Here is a 15,116-nt window from a genome sequence, read left to right as displayed (position 1 = left end):
ATATAGAGAGAGAGAGAGAGAGAGAGAGAGAGGGAGAGAGAGAGAGAGAGAGAGAGAGAATTTTTTAATGTAATTTGAGAACTTCACCAAGAATTCTCAGCAGATATTTCTGCACTTTATCTTCTACTAGAGTCCAATTTAAAACAATCAACCAATCTATTTATCTTGGTTGTTGGCCTAGCTTAAGTTAAGATTCCTTTCATAAACCTCTGCTCTTCTCTCTCCTATGGCATTTGGATTTTATTTGAAACTCAGAGTCGAAAAATTATAATAACTTACTACATGTCATTGTGACTGTAGGCTAAGCACTTTGAAATAAAAATAAAATTGTTATACCAGCACAACTTCTCCAAGTGATAGGTGTTTTGAAAAATCTAAGTGAAAAAAATAAAATAAAATCACAAAATGTAGGCGTTTTAAAAATAATGTTTAAGGCAGGAAGAGGTGGCCTTTCTAAACTCGAGGACTCAGTTATATTGTTACTTGTGAAAAGCAAGTTGTATAATCTCATTAAAATTATATATACATGTTTAAATAGGCATAAGAAAAATATGGGAATAATATCAAACTCTTAATAGTGAGATGGGTTGGCATGGGTCACAGCAAACGTTTATGATGCATGTTCTTCATTCCTACCTTGTATGACTTCGTTACAATAGTATTAATAACATTTGTAATTAGAAAAAGCTAGTAAGAGTAACAGAGGAGTGGAGTTTATTCCTTCCTTATCATGACTTTAGTTTAATTTAACAAAACAATTTTTAAAATATATTTTTACCCTTCAATGCATTTTTTTCTCATGTTCATAGATGAGAATGAATAGCCTGCCTTGGTATTATGAGATTATGAATTTAATAGAATAACATATATAATGAAATCTGATGAGATATCTTTGAGCTAAAAACACAGCCCTGTATTCTATGCTATCAACCACACATGCCGTATTTTCAAAGGTGGTATCAACTTTACTTATGTAAGACAATGTTATAGACCATGTGATTTAAGGAATCCAAGTAGCCTCAAAAAGAAACAAAAGGAACTTTAGTATCATCCCAGGATTTTAAATGTGGGATTTTAAGACATTTTTTCAAGAAGTTAAAGATTTCTGACTCTAGGTATATGTTGTCATATATCTACATGAGACTAGTATAATTAAAGAGCTCAGGTAAAAATCAACTGACAATGTATGTTAAAATCTTCTAAGAAAGAATGAAACCAGATAAAACATTTATGGATAAATATTACATTTTCTGATCCATTTTTTAAAAAGCTATCTTAAATAATTTGATCACTGATGGCATGTACTTGATTTGTTCAGAATATTGAGAATAGATTGGCTGGACAATGTCTTTTTATACCTCAATCCCAAAATGTCTCTCCAACATTAAAACTAATGAACACTATTCAGGCAAAGGCAACCTGGCTTCTGCTGCAATGTTGAGAAACTGGACTATGTTATTTCTAAGTTATGAGCCTTTGGGCAGTGGTAATTTCACACATACACACACACAAAAAATTGGCTTGGTAAAATAATTCTAGTTATTCTTCATTAGATAAATTCGTAAACGAAGTGAAGCCTCAGATTGTTCACTGCCATTGAAAATGCTATCCAGCCATTATCCACCTAGTTAACTACATAAATGCACCTAGGAAATCCTGTATATGAACTGCCTGAATTATATAGGACACTTGTTTTCAAATACCCAATCTCTTAACGTTTCAAACCAGCAACTAAGAGACTGATATATATTTTGGATAAGCTACAGGCAAATATCACTCAGCCAGCATACTAATCCAATAGTGATTAAAGAACCACACTTGTGGTGGTGGTACTTGGGGATGTGAATAGGAGGCAGATTGTACTCAATTATATGCTTGTGATTGTGTTGGCTAACTGAGAGTATCAAAGACATTCTCAATATTTGGCCAACATCCAAGGAGGAAATATACAGAATACTTGAAAGAATTTTTGACCCAATATTTTTAATGGGCACAAAAAAGACTAGGGACTGACTGGAACTCCAGAGAAGAGTAAAAATGAGATCAGTCCATTCCTTTTGGCAAGGATGGGTTTTGGATGAACTGCGTATGCACTAAGGGGTCACAAGTAAACACTGGCGTTTCTCCTAATTAAGTTTGTTTGACCATGTAAATTTTATGTTCTTTGTCCTTGAAAGTGATTGAAATACTAAATTTACTAATAATTTACTGTTAGAAATATCTTTGGTGTGGGTAATATGTAGTTTTGTTATAGATAATGGAGCTAATATGTAACATGTAGTAGCTATAGATAAGTGTTAAACTTTCAACCCTTTGTTCTGGCTGTAAAATGTCAGTTGGACCCATTTTGGTGCTTTTTATTACTGCATCAAAACCATGCTGTGAATTTGTAGCTGCCATAAATGCTTAATGCAAGAGCTCATTGTGCAATAAAGTGTCAGAACACTGTTTTTAAACACGTTTTTAAAGCAACATTTTACAGCTTACATTTTTTGCCACTGCGTACTATAAAAAGTACAGATTTTCAATGTCACATTCATAAGAAGCACATAATCATTCCTAGGAAAGCCTGGTACGGTGAGAATTAAATGGTTCCTCTTCAACCTTTTTATAAACCCTGCTTTTTCTCCCTCACCCCTTGGCAAGGCCGCTTCTGTCTTCCTCAAAATTGAAAAACACAACCTTGAATGAACACAATGTATTCAGAGGTTAATTTGGGTGCTTTGATAATAAACTGATTTAAACTTTAAACATGAAGATGAACACAGAAAAACAGAAAAATGTGGATCACCCATGTTTCATCTTAGATTACCTTGCACGTCTTAAATTAACTTTATTACATAGTTTCCATCTAAAAAATCCACTTTTTTTTTTTTTTAATTGACAGTATTTTTCTTCCAACTTTGTTTGGTTTGGAATTTTATTTTAAGTTAAAATCTCTCTTCCTACCATCTTACCAACATTCTTATTCTTTTACAGTTAAAAAAAAAATTACCCTATTACACTTTGTGCTCACTTGAATGTCAATACAATCTTGGGTATACCTGGTGATTTTTCTTATTTTTTAAATTATTTTCCCATCTCTAATTAACTGGCAGTCCTTGTATGCAGAGCCTTCTAGAATCCAAACTAAACTTCTAGTAGAAGTAATTTCTACTGTAAGCCTCAATCATCTTTCATTGGGCACAGACTTATCAGGATTACCATTTCTATCTGTGATTAGCAATGTCCTAAAACCATGGGTACAACCAACTTTTCTCTGTTTTTTAGGCTCCTCCTGGCTGGAGTCAAGCAATTGTTTCTGTAATAAAATTTTTATTATCTCCAAAGACTGTTTCAAAACCTTCTACATGGCTGAAAGGTGAGAAAATATCATTTTTGTGAAATTATCCCCACTTTGCCAGATAACAACAGACAATTACATATTATTCTTAAGGAGCAGGAGAAGACATTTTGCCTGTTATGGTTCACCATCGCATCACAATTTGGCACAGGAGGTGCATATTGTAGAGACTAAGTAAATATCTTTTGACTATGTAAATAGATTAATTTGAATAAATGAATAAAATAAATTGTGTTCGCACAATTATTATTTTTCTACTAATGTCCAATAAGTTTGATTTAGTTTGCAAGTTCCCACAAGAGCATGATCTTTGAAATAATAACATACACATTAGTCTCAGGACAACATTTAAATATAACATGCAACATAGACTGGACTTTTGAATCAAAAAAGAAAAAGGCTCAACTCCAAAGAGTTTAGGAATATTTTTCATTGACTGGCATCTTTTTCTTTTTTCCCCTGACCCAAATATGAAGTTTCTTTTTTCCTTAACTTAATACCACAAATTAGAGGTATCATAAAATACAAAAGAGTTCTTTGTGGAGTAGACTAAACAACCAATTAACTTTGACTGTAAACCTAACCAAAATTATCCACATCTCATAACATACTGAATTTCATAAAGACAAATTCTGTTTAAGCTAATGTCATCAACCACTAACTTTTGAGCTACTCAGTAAACATGGAAATAAGTTGGTGATTCATTCTTATTCGGAGGAAAGCATTTGATTTTTTTTGAAGCCCAAAGAAAAGTGCCAATTATAAAATGCCAAAGAAATGAAAAGGAAGTGCAGACATACATGAGAAGCCTTTAAAAAGTTACTTTTACATTCCAACCAATTTTTATTTTTTATTTTTTTGGCCACAAGGCACATATCTGTTTAATATGCATGAAGTTGGCACAAATGTTTTTTCCCTACTAGCTAGTGACAACCTAAGGATTTGGAATGCACAGCATTTTTCTTTATTCTAAGGTATGATAATTTATTACTCATTTAATTTTATAGAATATTTTCTAACTGTAGAAGTTGAAGCTTCGTGTAGCCCTAGTACCTGTAGCCATACCAATCATTATAAATCATAATTTATAAATTTGTCATTTATAAATTATTATAAGAAGTGATGCCAGTGAAAACCATAATATATGAGGAACTAAAAAAGAAGAGACCAAAATATTAAAACTTTCATCAGCTGCTTTAACTCTAACTTCCTTCCATTAGTTTTCATCTGGCTTCTCTTAGATGCTTAGTACAATGAGCGAGGACACATTTAAAAGGAGCTCTCATTTTCTTTAAATTATTTTTTTGAAAATTTAAATTGTTCTATTAGATAATAAATCCTACCTCAGAAATCAACTCTATTTGCTTTTTATTCTCTTAATCTACTTTTACTCCAAAATTTTGTGCCTTTTGACCTTTAATGTGTTGAAATTCCTGAATTACTTTCATTTGAAGCATCTTTGTGTTGATTAGTTGTTCAATCCATGAAATTCTATTTAGGGAGCTTAGGTATTAAAAATGATCAGAAAAAGATTATTAGCTTTGGAGAATTAAATCCTCTAAACCTCCCATTCTGAAGTATTAAGTAGATAAAATTCAATTAAAAGAGTGAAGACAGATTGACAACAATGTTCTAAATTCTTATCTTCTATTTGGTTATAAATGGTATGTGACATAGCCTATTTAACTATCCCCTTGGAAGACTCAGCAACACAGAAGAAAAGACAAAAAGAGAATCATGGTGGTAGATGAAAGGACATTTCTCAAGGCAGAACTTCCAGGGTACACTAGGCAGGAGACTTTGATATCACCACATGAATACCAGTCAACAAGATTCCTGGTGTTAAGCTACCAAGGATGCCCAAAAATGCCCTGGTAGACCACTCCATTCTGTACTGAAATAAAAAAAATTAGACAAATTGCTTTATTTTAAACCATCCAGTGCCTTAAATGGATGGTACTTCAGAGGATCACAAAATCTTTGTAACTTCTCCTTTTCCATTTGGCAGGGCTCATAAATGATTACGTGCTTCTTATTACAGAGGCAAAGGCTATGCTAGATTTCCATTTGCAGAAAAACTGGTATGTATTTTTAACAAAAAAGTTACTAAAAGCTTTAAACATGATTAAAAGAAAAGTATATAATTTTTACACTCAGATTTTCCATGTTTCTATACTTTCATGACAGAAAGCCAAATGCCAAGATAGGTATAGGTAAGACTATAGTTATTTGTTCATTCATTTTTTTCCCCACTTATTCAACAAATATTATCAAGCACTAGGTACTGATTTGGGTACCAGAGAGCAAAAGAGATAAACCAAGACAATAAATAATTAAACAAATAAATCTATTAGAGATCAGGCAATTGTAAGTGAAATAAAGAAAACTAGGAGATGATACAAAAAGAGTTGTAGTCTTATTACAGAAAGAGTGGAGATAGATTCAGAAATCTTAATTGTGTGAAAAAAAGAAAGCCACAGAACCACGTGGAGGGCCAAGTTCCTCAGGCAGAGGGGACAGGAAGAACTGATGTGCATTTTCACCTGCATTAAAGGATGCATGTCTGTATTCAATATAAAATACATTACTTCGGGAACCAGTTGTTCTACTTCAGGTACCTGATATAGGTGATAAACTCATATTTGTATGTATTTCCACTGCAACATCAAAAGTGTGAATGTTAATGCTGAAAACAATCCAAATCCTCATCAACATGAGGATGTTTAAATTATGACTCATCCGCCCTATAGAAAACTCAGCAACACTTAGAAAAGGAAGTAAATTTATAGGAACTGACAAGCAAAGAGCTTCCAAAAAACTGCTTTTTGAAAAGAATTAGAATTTGATTTTAGTCACATTAAAATTTTGCAAAAACACAATACACACTTGATATATAATATGTGTACATATGTATGTATATTTAAAAATCTTAGATATTTACACAAATTGATAAAAGTGACCATCTCTGTGGGTAAGTTGAGGAGGAAAGATGAATTTTGTCCTTTCTGGGTTTATTGAAACTTTGTGTTAGAGTGCTTGATTAAGTTGAAAGTATTTCTGAAAAATGTTTAAATATAAATATATATTAAATATTCTTCCCATGTAAATATTCTTACCAACATATGGGTGATTGAACAAAACATAAAAAAGCATTGACATTCTGCATTTCTATAGCACCTTTAATATAAAAGGGCTTGAAACTTTTAAAGGTAATGAACAACCACATAATGTTTAGAATTTAAAGAGTGTGTTTTAGAATTTAAAGGGTAGGAGCTTCACGCACTTGATCAAAAAATATTTGATTTTTTAATACCTAAAGAATGTTATACATTTCTACCTTAGATCTACTGTGCTATTAACTATCGACATTACTATTGGCATTGCTGCATAGAGTCCAAATGATAGTATATGGCAGAAAGAAAAACGCAGAGCAGTTAAATCATGTAAAATAAATGCAAGTTGGTTTCAGCCTGTTTGCTGGTGCTTTTTAACCTCATAGGAGTAGATCTACTTAGTACTTTAGTTAATTTATAATTTTACCGCAGCGTCAATGGTTGGAACACTTAATTTTCTTCAAACAGTGACTGTAGCCCCCTGGTCTTTTGTTTGCTAACCAAACATTCCAGGAATTCTTGAAATTTGTTTAAAAATTGGTCATTTTAGGGGCTTTAAAAAATTCACAAATGCCAAGCTTTACCTGTTACCGTAAACAGCGTTACTGGGTGAATTAACATGTATATGGTGCAAAGCTCAAAGGGCTGCTGTTCTTTCATGAAATGTGATTTTTTATTGGGCAAGAGTGTCCCCATACTACTCAACAAACAACAAACAAACAAACAAACAAACAAACAGAATAGCCAAAGTTAGTTTTGATTAAACATCTTAGAGAGGATAGTTGCTGGAGACCATAAACCAAATAAATGATCAGGACCTTTGCGAAGCAATGTATAAATAATTTCTCTCAAGCATTCTGTCTTATTATTCTATTAGTGCCGCGTGGTTTCGCTCAGATTTGATTTTCTCTCAGCCAATCAGCAATCTCACGCTCAGTATTCCAATCAGCTATAATTCAGCCAGCATTATGACAGTTTAAGAGTCAGCTTTAGAGCTTAATATGCCAGTGTTTCAGCACCATGCATCAGTAAAAGCTGGTGCCCTAATCCGTAGTTGGACCTGCTCAAGTGAATTGCTAGACACACCAATACGCCAAGCAGGTGGCTGTGCTCTTAATTAAGTGAAGAGCATCCTCCCCGAGGGGCTGGGATCAATTAGATCAGGCTGTTTTTTACAACTGCAGCCACCTTTTTTTTTTTTTTTTTTCCAGTGGAGGCTGATTGAGTCTCTGATCGTGGGGGAGGATACAATTCTAGCTCTCAGGAATTTCTGAGAAGTGAGCTGTTTGTTCCCAGTGCTATGTCTTCTGAATTCCACTTAGAACTGTGTGTATATGTCCACACATGTGTGTATGTGTTTATTTTTTTTTAAGGGAAAAATGCCAGAGGTGGCTGATGGGGTACCCTGGACATGCGGTTTCTACCATACACAGCAATCTAAACACAGATGGTTCTGGAACATCATTTTGTGATGTGAAAGAGGATCACAGGACTTGTATGTCAGAGGGGCTATGTCAGAAAGTTAACACACACACACACACACACACACACGCACGCGCGCGCGCGCACGCACTAAAATCTAAAGATGGGAGAGCTCTGAGATTCACAGCCTGGCATAGTCACTTACAGCATTTAAGTGATGTATGTAGGAATTTTGCCATAGGTTAGGGATCTTAGAAAAGATAGAAGGGTAGAAGAAGGAGAAGAGGTACAGAAAGAGGAAGAGAGAAGAACAAATAATTTAAAAAAAATGAAAGTAGACGGAGCAGCAGCAGCAGCAGCAGCAGGAAAGGCCTTCACCTGCTGCTGCTCCTCTTGAAAAAATATTTCTTCTCTTGCTTGTTTCTTGAATTTGATTGGCAGGTTAATCAAGTTGAGAAGAAAATCACCTGAGAAATTAAGGAGCTGGTTTCTTTATCAATCAAAGTGACAGAATTGACTATGGCTTTTGCTCTTGGGCTGGTTTGGCAAGACTTCTCTAGGTCAATTTCTTCTTAGTATTTGCAATTAAATGTCAAATGCAATAAGAAAAAGAAATCACAGGTGGGCATGTAGATAGATTGACCACCATATTATTTTCTACTTTAATAAATTATTTGAAAATGACGTTCTCAAGAACATAAACTAAGGGAGTACAGTGTATGCTTTGGAAATATACCAGAGAGAGGAAAAGAAAAAAAATATGTACAGGTACTGGAAAGAAGTTTCACAGAACTTTGTAAGTCTAACTATATTCTGACACTGTTTGTACAAGGTAACATGGAATTCACTGAGTTTCTCCATGAATGAAACTCACGCCAGCCCTGGTAGAGCAGTTCATATCTAGGCTGGGCCTAGGCTCAGCTGTGTACAGTGACCAATTTTACTAGAACACTTCACAAAAAGCAAAAAAAGAAAGCTCCCATTTCCAGTGTCATCACGGGCATAAAATCCACACAAATACATGGCACAAACAGTGAGACAAATTCAATTTTGTCTTTGCCATTCATCACGGGAAAGTACCCAGGAAAATACACTATTTTCTTTACGAAAGTATTTCTCAGTTTTGACATGGCCTCTTTCACACTGGCTTAGAAAACATTAAAAAGCTGCATTCCTTCTCTCTTCTTCTCATGATAAAAGGTCCTATAAATATGTTATACAGGAATAAACTCATTGGCTATTCAATATCCTGTCTGCCTTGTGGAACTGGCATCTTTCAAAAGTAATAGTCTGATTGGCTGAGGTTTTTTTGATGAAATCAAAACTGTAGCCTCCATACTGAAAATTGTTTGATAAATGTGTTTTCCCATTTTCTTAAAAGGAATCCATTATGTGGGCAGCTTCCTTTTGAATGATATTAATTCCAAAGCGAAGCTTTATATTACAAAGTAAAATGAAGCTCGCTTCTAATATTAGTGTGAAAGTATTGTTATGCAGCAAGAGGGGTGACCTTTGACTCCAGCAAGAAAACTGATTTATACAATAGAATGCAGAGAGACAGCCTTTAAAAATGCCAACACCCTCTTTTTCTCCTAGTGAGAAAAGCCAGAAAGAAATTATATATGTCATTATAATATAAAAACTACCCTAAGAAGAAATGCTCTCTAAGGAGTCATCCCAGTAAAAGCTTAAATGTCCCTTACAGTTGGGTGACAAGGCCAAACCCACAGGTGGAAAAGGCATGTTCCATCAAGGAGCTTGAGCCAGAACCCATCTCAAGTTTATAGTGTAAGTACCAGAGAAATCCAGGCAAACAGGGCAAATGGGATGATTGCACTTGGTGATCATGTTGCCTTGCTGGAAACACAGGACACATGTTTGTTTGACTTAGGCTGAATTCAGCAGAGGGGGGATTTTGCTGATGTCCAAACAGAATTTTAATGCGTGCAGAGGCAAAGAACTTGTGTGGAGGGAGGAAACTCATTCTACAAAAAGTCAAGGTTTACTCTGTACTGACACTCCTTTCCATCAAAACTCCAGATTTGACTATCAAATAACATGTACAGTGGTCCGGTCCTACACAGGGATGCCAAAGATATGTTGTGTCAGTTTATCACAGTGTGTATTTTTACTCCCCAGTTCAGAAAAGGGGTTTGCCATAGTTCTATTCAACAGGGCTGCATTACTATCATAAAGATGGAAAAGAAAGAGAAATTAGAGTGATTTTTAATAGTCCAAAGTGAAACGTATAGTGCCGGTAATGGATTTTAAAAGTGTATTCAAGTCAATTTAAATATCGTGTTCTCTTAAATATATAATTTTCACATGTATGCTATTGAGAATCCTCTAAATTGAAGCTATCGTGGATAAAATGAGAGCTACTTGAATTTGCATTGCTTATCAAACAGAGTGAGATAAGCACTATCGCTTTCAAAATTTTACAGTAGAAAAAATGTTTATCTCTGGCTTTAGACTCGGTTTCCCCAAGACTAGCAACAAACGATGCCACATTCTACTCTCTCAGCATGCTTCGTACAATCCACACAGAGAAAAGGAAGCCTGAGATTAAAGCTTGGAATCTTCAAGGAATGTATTAAAATACATCATAAACTTTTGATTTATAGAATATATATACAGCATTAAAACCCTAAAGCAGAACTGCTGCTCCTTGCTTTATGATGTTCTAAGTGTTTTCAGCAGCTTAGGACTGATTCGATTCTACAATTTTGAGGTCCCCCCAAATCCTGACCATTATTACTGCCAGTTGCTAAAGTAGTTAACACGGTCATGAGATCTCCCAAACGTATGTGAACATTCAGTTGCAATGCATTTGCCCTGTTATAGCAAACTATAATATTTGAATGTCTTCTAATCCAGATAATGTGAGAGGGAATCAGGGCCATAAAGGTTTCTGTTTTGCAAAATGCCCATTTTCTCTTGGCGATGTTCATAATCTTTGAAGAAAACGGTGTGTATAAAGATGGAGAAACGGACTAACGAGCTCCATTCTGATACATCACTTATTTTACCATTTTATCAACTTCTTGGCTTTGGGTAAACTTTCTGTCCTTGATAAGTATTCAATATCCCTCAAGAGACATAATTATTAAAGGAGAGATCATATGTAAAATGCTTAATACCTAGTAATTACTGACTTAGCAGAGTATAGCTACTTTTCTTTGCTATTAAGGGAAATTCTATGCTATTTGGCTTTTTCTGTATCTGGAGGTCCTAGTCTGATTTTCCAGGATAAAAAAGGAGTTATTTTTGTGGTTGATGCTGCTTTTTTTTTTTTTAACACAATTATGCATATGTTTAAGAAAAATGCTTTTTCTACTATTTCCACTCTAGAGTGATGAGATATCAAATCATGTGAAACATTCCTGAACTAAAGCCACTAACTTCACTTTTGAGTCAGAGCCTGTCTATTTCTACTCCTCATATTTTTATCTCAAACGCACATCCTTGCAAGAGCTTGAAAAATTTGTGACTGTCCTCAGACATTCAAATGCAGTTCTTTGGCGATCAACTTGTTGCCACTGAGAGAATCTGATGCATGTCGTGTTTTCTTAATTCTGGAATTAGTCTTTTTTATCCCCCAACCTCTCTGATTTAAGCTCGGTTTTATCTCTTTTTTAATTTCCATAACACGTATTAGGTTCTCAGGGTATAAGTATTGTATATGTGTATGTGTATATACACATATATATTCATTTACGATACTCAATTCATTTACAATACACAGTGCTCAAACACATAAAATTTAGCAAAGGTGATTAATAAGTACTTAAGAAAAAAAGTCATTATCATTTGAAACGAAAGCAACCAGATAGATTTGACAATACTCATTTTCCTTAGACAGGTCAGTTCAGTTCTGCCTTTAGTTCTGCCAATAATTAGTGCATGGCTTTTGTCCATACTTGTAAAACGAGTCACTTGAGTGAGATATTCTCAAAGATCAAGTGCTGGAATTCCATGATGCTGAGACATGCGGCCCTCTGTTTTGTATCAATGGACATGTTTTATGTGCAATCAAAAATAAACGTTTTGTGAGAAAAATTGTTTCTGTGAAAACCTAGGATTTTGTGTTACTCAGATGTCAGCTGGGTTTAGCTTCCCAATCATATGTTTTGGTAAGATACACTTTGTGGGGAAAATCTAATTTCCCTAAATTCCTACATATTGCTACAGGGCTGACATTCTGGACTCCTTCTGTATCAACTCCTCCCTTTAAGTTCAGTTTATGGGTCACCCCAACGTCAGGCACATATGTTCTTGATTCTGTGACACTGACCCAGGTGTGGAATGCAGTTGTCTTCTGAAATGCTATCAAAACAACAATCTTTGCATGATATTTCTCTATACGGCAGCTTTACTGGGGGTTTAAGAAGGATGGTAGAGGCATCACGTAGCAGTGACAAAAACAACTGGAAATCACATACAGAACATCATTTTTTGAAAATGTCTCTGTACAAATAGAACTACCACGAAATTCAGCAATTCCACTTCTGGGTATTTACCTGACGAAGACGAAATCACTAACTTGAAAAGATATATGCACTCCTATGTTCATTGCACTATTCTTTACAATAGCCAAGACATGCAAACAATCCAAGTGTCCAACAACACGTGAATGAATAAAGACAACGAGATTCATTCCATCCATAAAAGAGGAGGTAATCCTATCATTTGTGATAACTTGGAAGGACTTGAAGGCATTATACTAAGTAAAATAAGTCAGAGAAAAACAATTACTATATGATCTGACTTATAAGTGGAATCTAAAAACCACACAAAACAAATTTAAAAAAAACCCCATGAAATTCATAGAAGGAGATCAGTTTTGTGGTTACCAGAGGCAATGGGTGCTGGGAGGAAGAATTAGAGAAAGATGATCAAAAGGTATAAACCTTCCAGTTATGAGGTAAGTGAGGACTGGGGTTGAGTAGTACACCATGGTGACTACAGCAAATGCCGCTGTTTGGTATACAGGAAAGCTGTTAAGAGATGCGATCCTGAAGAAAGCAGAGTTTGCCACCCCAAATATGCCTTTTTGGGATATTGATTATTTTAAGCTGGTTATTATTTAGAAAAAAAAAAAGGCTCAGGAAGAAGCTCTGACCTACTCCCTGTCTAAAAGAATGTAGCTAGAGGACCTGCTTAAAGGAGGAAGAGATGACCTTAGCATACTATAAGTGTGGCAGACACAGAGGAACCCGTGTCCCGTTATTTCTGTGTGATGCAGCAAGAATCTGTTTACCAGAACTTTGCTTTTTCTCAACTGCCTGTGAATTGCCTGTGTTCCCTTTGAGGAATAAGACACCTACCTCCCTCTCCTTAGTCCATAGAAGCTTACAAACCTCATCTTCCCTGTTTGTCCTGGGGCTCCATATTCTTAGGGAACCCCATATTTACATACATAATAATGTTGGTTATTTTCTCCTGCTAATCTGTCTCATGTCAATTTGATTATTAAATCAGCCAGAAACACTTAGAAGGGGAGAAGTAAAATTATTTTTCCTTCCTCATAATCCTAAGGGTTCTCATCACAAGGAGAATTTTTCTTTTCTTTTCTTTTTATTGTATCTATATGAGATGATGAATATCAACTAAATCTTTTGCGGTAATCATTTCACAATGTATGTAAATCAAACTATCATGCTGTATAGGTAGAACTGGAAGAAAAAAAAAAAAAGATACACATAGATACAGAGAACAGATTGTTGGTTGCCAGAGGCAGGGATTGGAGGGTGGGCCAAATGGGTGAAGGGGGTCAAAAGGTAAATACTTTCAGTTATAAATAAATAATGGTATTTAATATACAGCATGGCCACTATAGTTAATAATACTGTGTTGCATATTTAGCAGTTGCTAAAAGAGTGAATCTTAAAAGTGCTCATCATAAGAAAAAAATTTTCTATGTATGATAATGAATGACAGACTTATTGTGGTGAATATTTTGCAATATATACAAATATTAAATTATTATATTGTACACCTAAAACTTATAAGTAGTGTATGGCAATTATACCTCAAAAATATTTTAAAAAGTAAAATGAAAATTATATTTGGATCTATTTCTTAGCCATCCTCTTTTTTCCTTCTCATCGTTCCCAGGTAATTTATAATACAAAGCAATTTAGTTATCACTTTATTTTCTTGTCTCCCACTAACCAATTGCTAGAAGAGTCTCACCTACTACACTAAGTGACTTCTCAAGGTATTTCCATAAACACAATTTGCTCTTTATAGAGGATTCTAGTGTAAGCATAAAAGACATCTTTTCTACTACGCTAGATACATATCTATCAATTCCCTTCCCCCTCTCTTTTTTTAGTTATTCTAATAAAGCAGCCATAAAAAGCATCAATTACTGATAATGATTGCAATTCTTTATTTGGCTTACTCTTTTCTCTCTTAGGCAAAGACAAAGAACAGGCTATGATTGCAATCCATAAGAACAGAGTAGAAGGGGAAGACAGGTTAGTAATATGCACCCCTTCACCTAACACTTCTGGGTGTGTGTATTTGCCTGTGTATATGTGTTTTCTCCCAGTGACACCTCTTAGATCTGAAATATCAGTAACTACGTTGTTTCCCAAATCATTATTTTTTTTGCAGCGTGACTGTTACTCTTTTTCGGTCATAGAATTTCAATCTCAGAGGACACAGTCACCAGCATATCCCACCACACTATCATTGGTTTCCAGAAAAGATGTAGAGGCATTTTGTTTTGGTTGTTTCAATTATCGTTTTAGCAAAGAGAACCCCATTTGACTGTTGACTCACAGTCTATAAGATAATTTATCTTTACTTACGTTTGAATACCTACTGCCAAGAGTGCCTCACTTTTTCCTCCAGATCCTATGTCTACTCCTTTCTTGCTTTCCCGGTAAATAGTTTAGGATCAGTAAGAAAAATTTAGGATTGCAAATTTCCATAGCACAGCCACTATGGAAAACAGTATAGAGATTCCTCAAAATACTAAGAATAGAACTACCTTATGACCCAGCAATTCCACTTCTGGGTATTTAACTGAATAAATCCAAACCACTAATTTGAAAACATATATGCACCCTCATGTTTATTACAGCATTATTTACAATAGCAAAATATGGAAACGACCTAAGTGCCCATCAATAGATGAATGGATAAAGAAGATGTGGTACATATGTACAATGGAATAACAGTTGGCCATAAAAAAAGTAAAATCTTACCATTTGCAACAACATGGATGA

This window comes from Pteropus alecto, unplaced genomic scaffold (genome assembly GCF_000325575.1).
Source record: "Pteropus alecto unplaced genomic scaffold, ASM32557v1 scaffold40, whole genome shotgun sequence".
Classification (NCBI taxonomy): domain Eukaryota; kingdom Metazoa; phylum Chordata; class Mammalia; order Chiroptera; family Pteropodidae; genus Pteropus; species Pteropus alecto.
The sequence above is the reverse complement of the archived record's forward strand: the minus strand, read 5'-3'. Positions refer to the sequence as shown.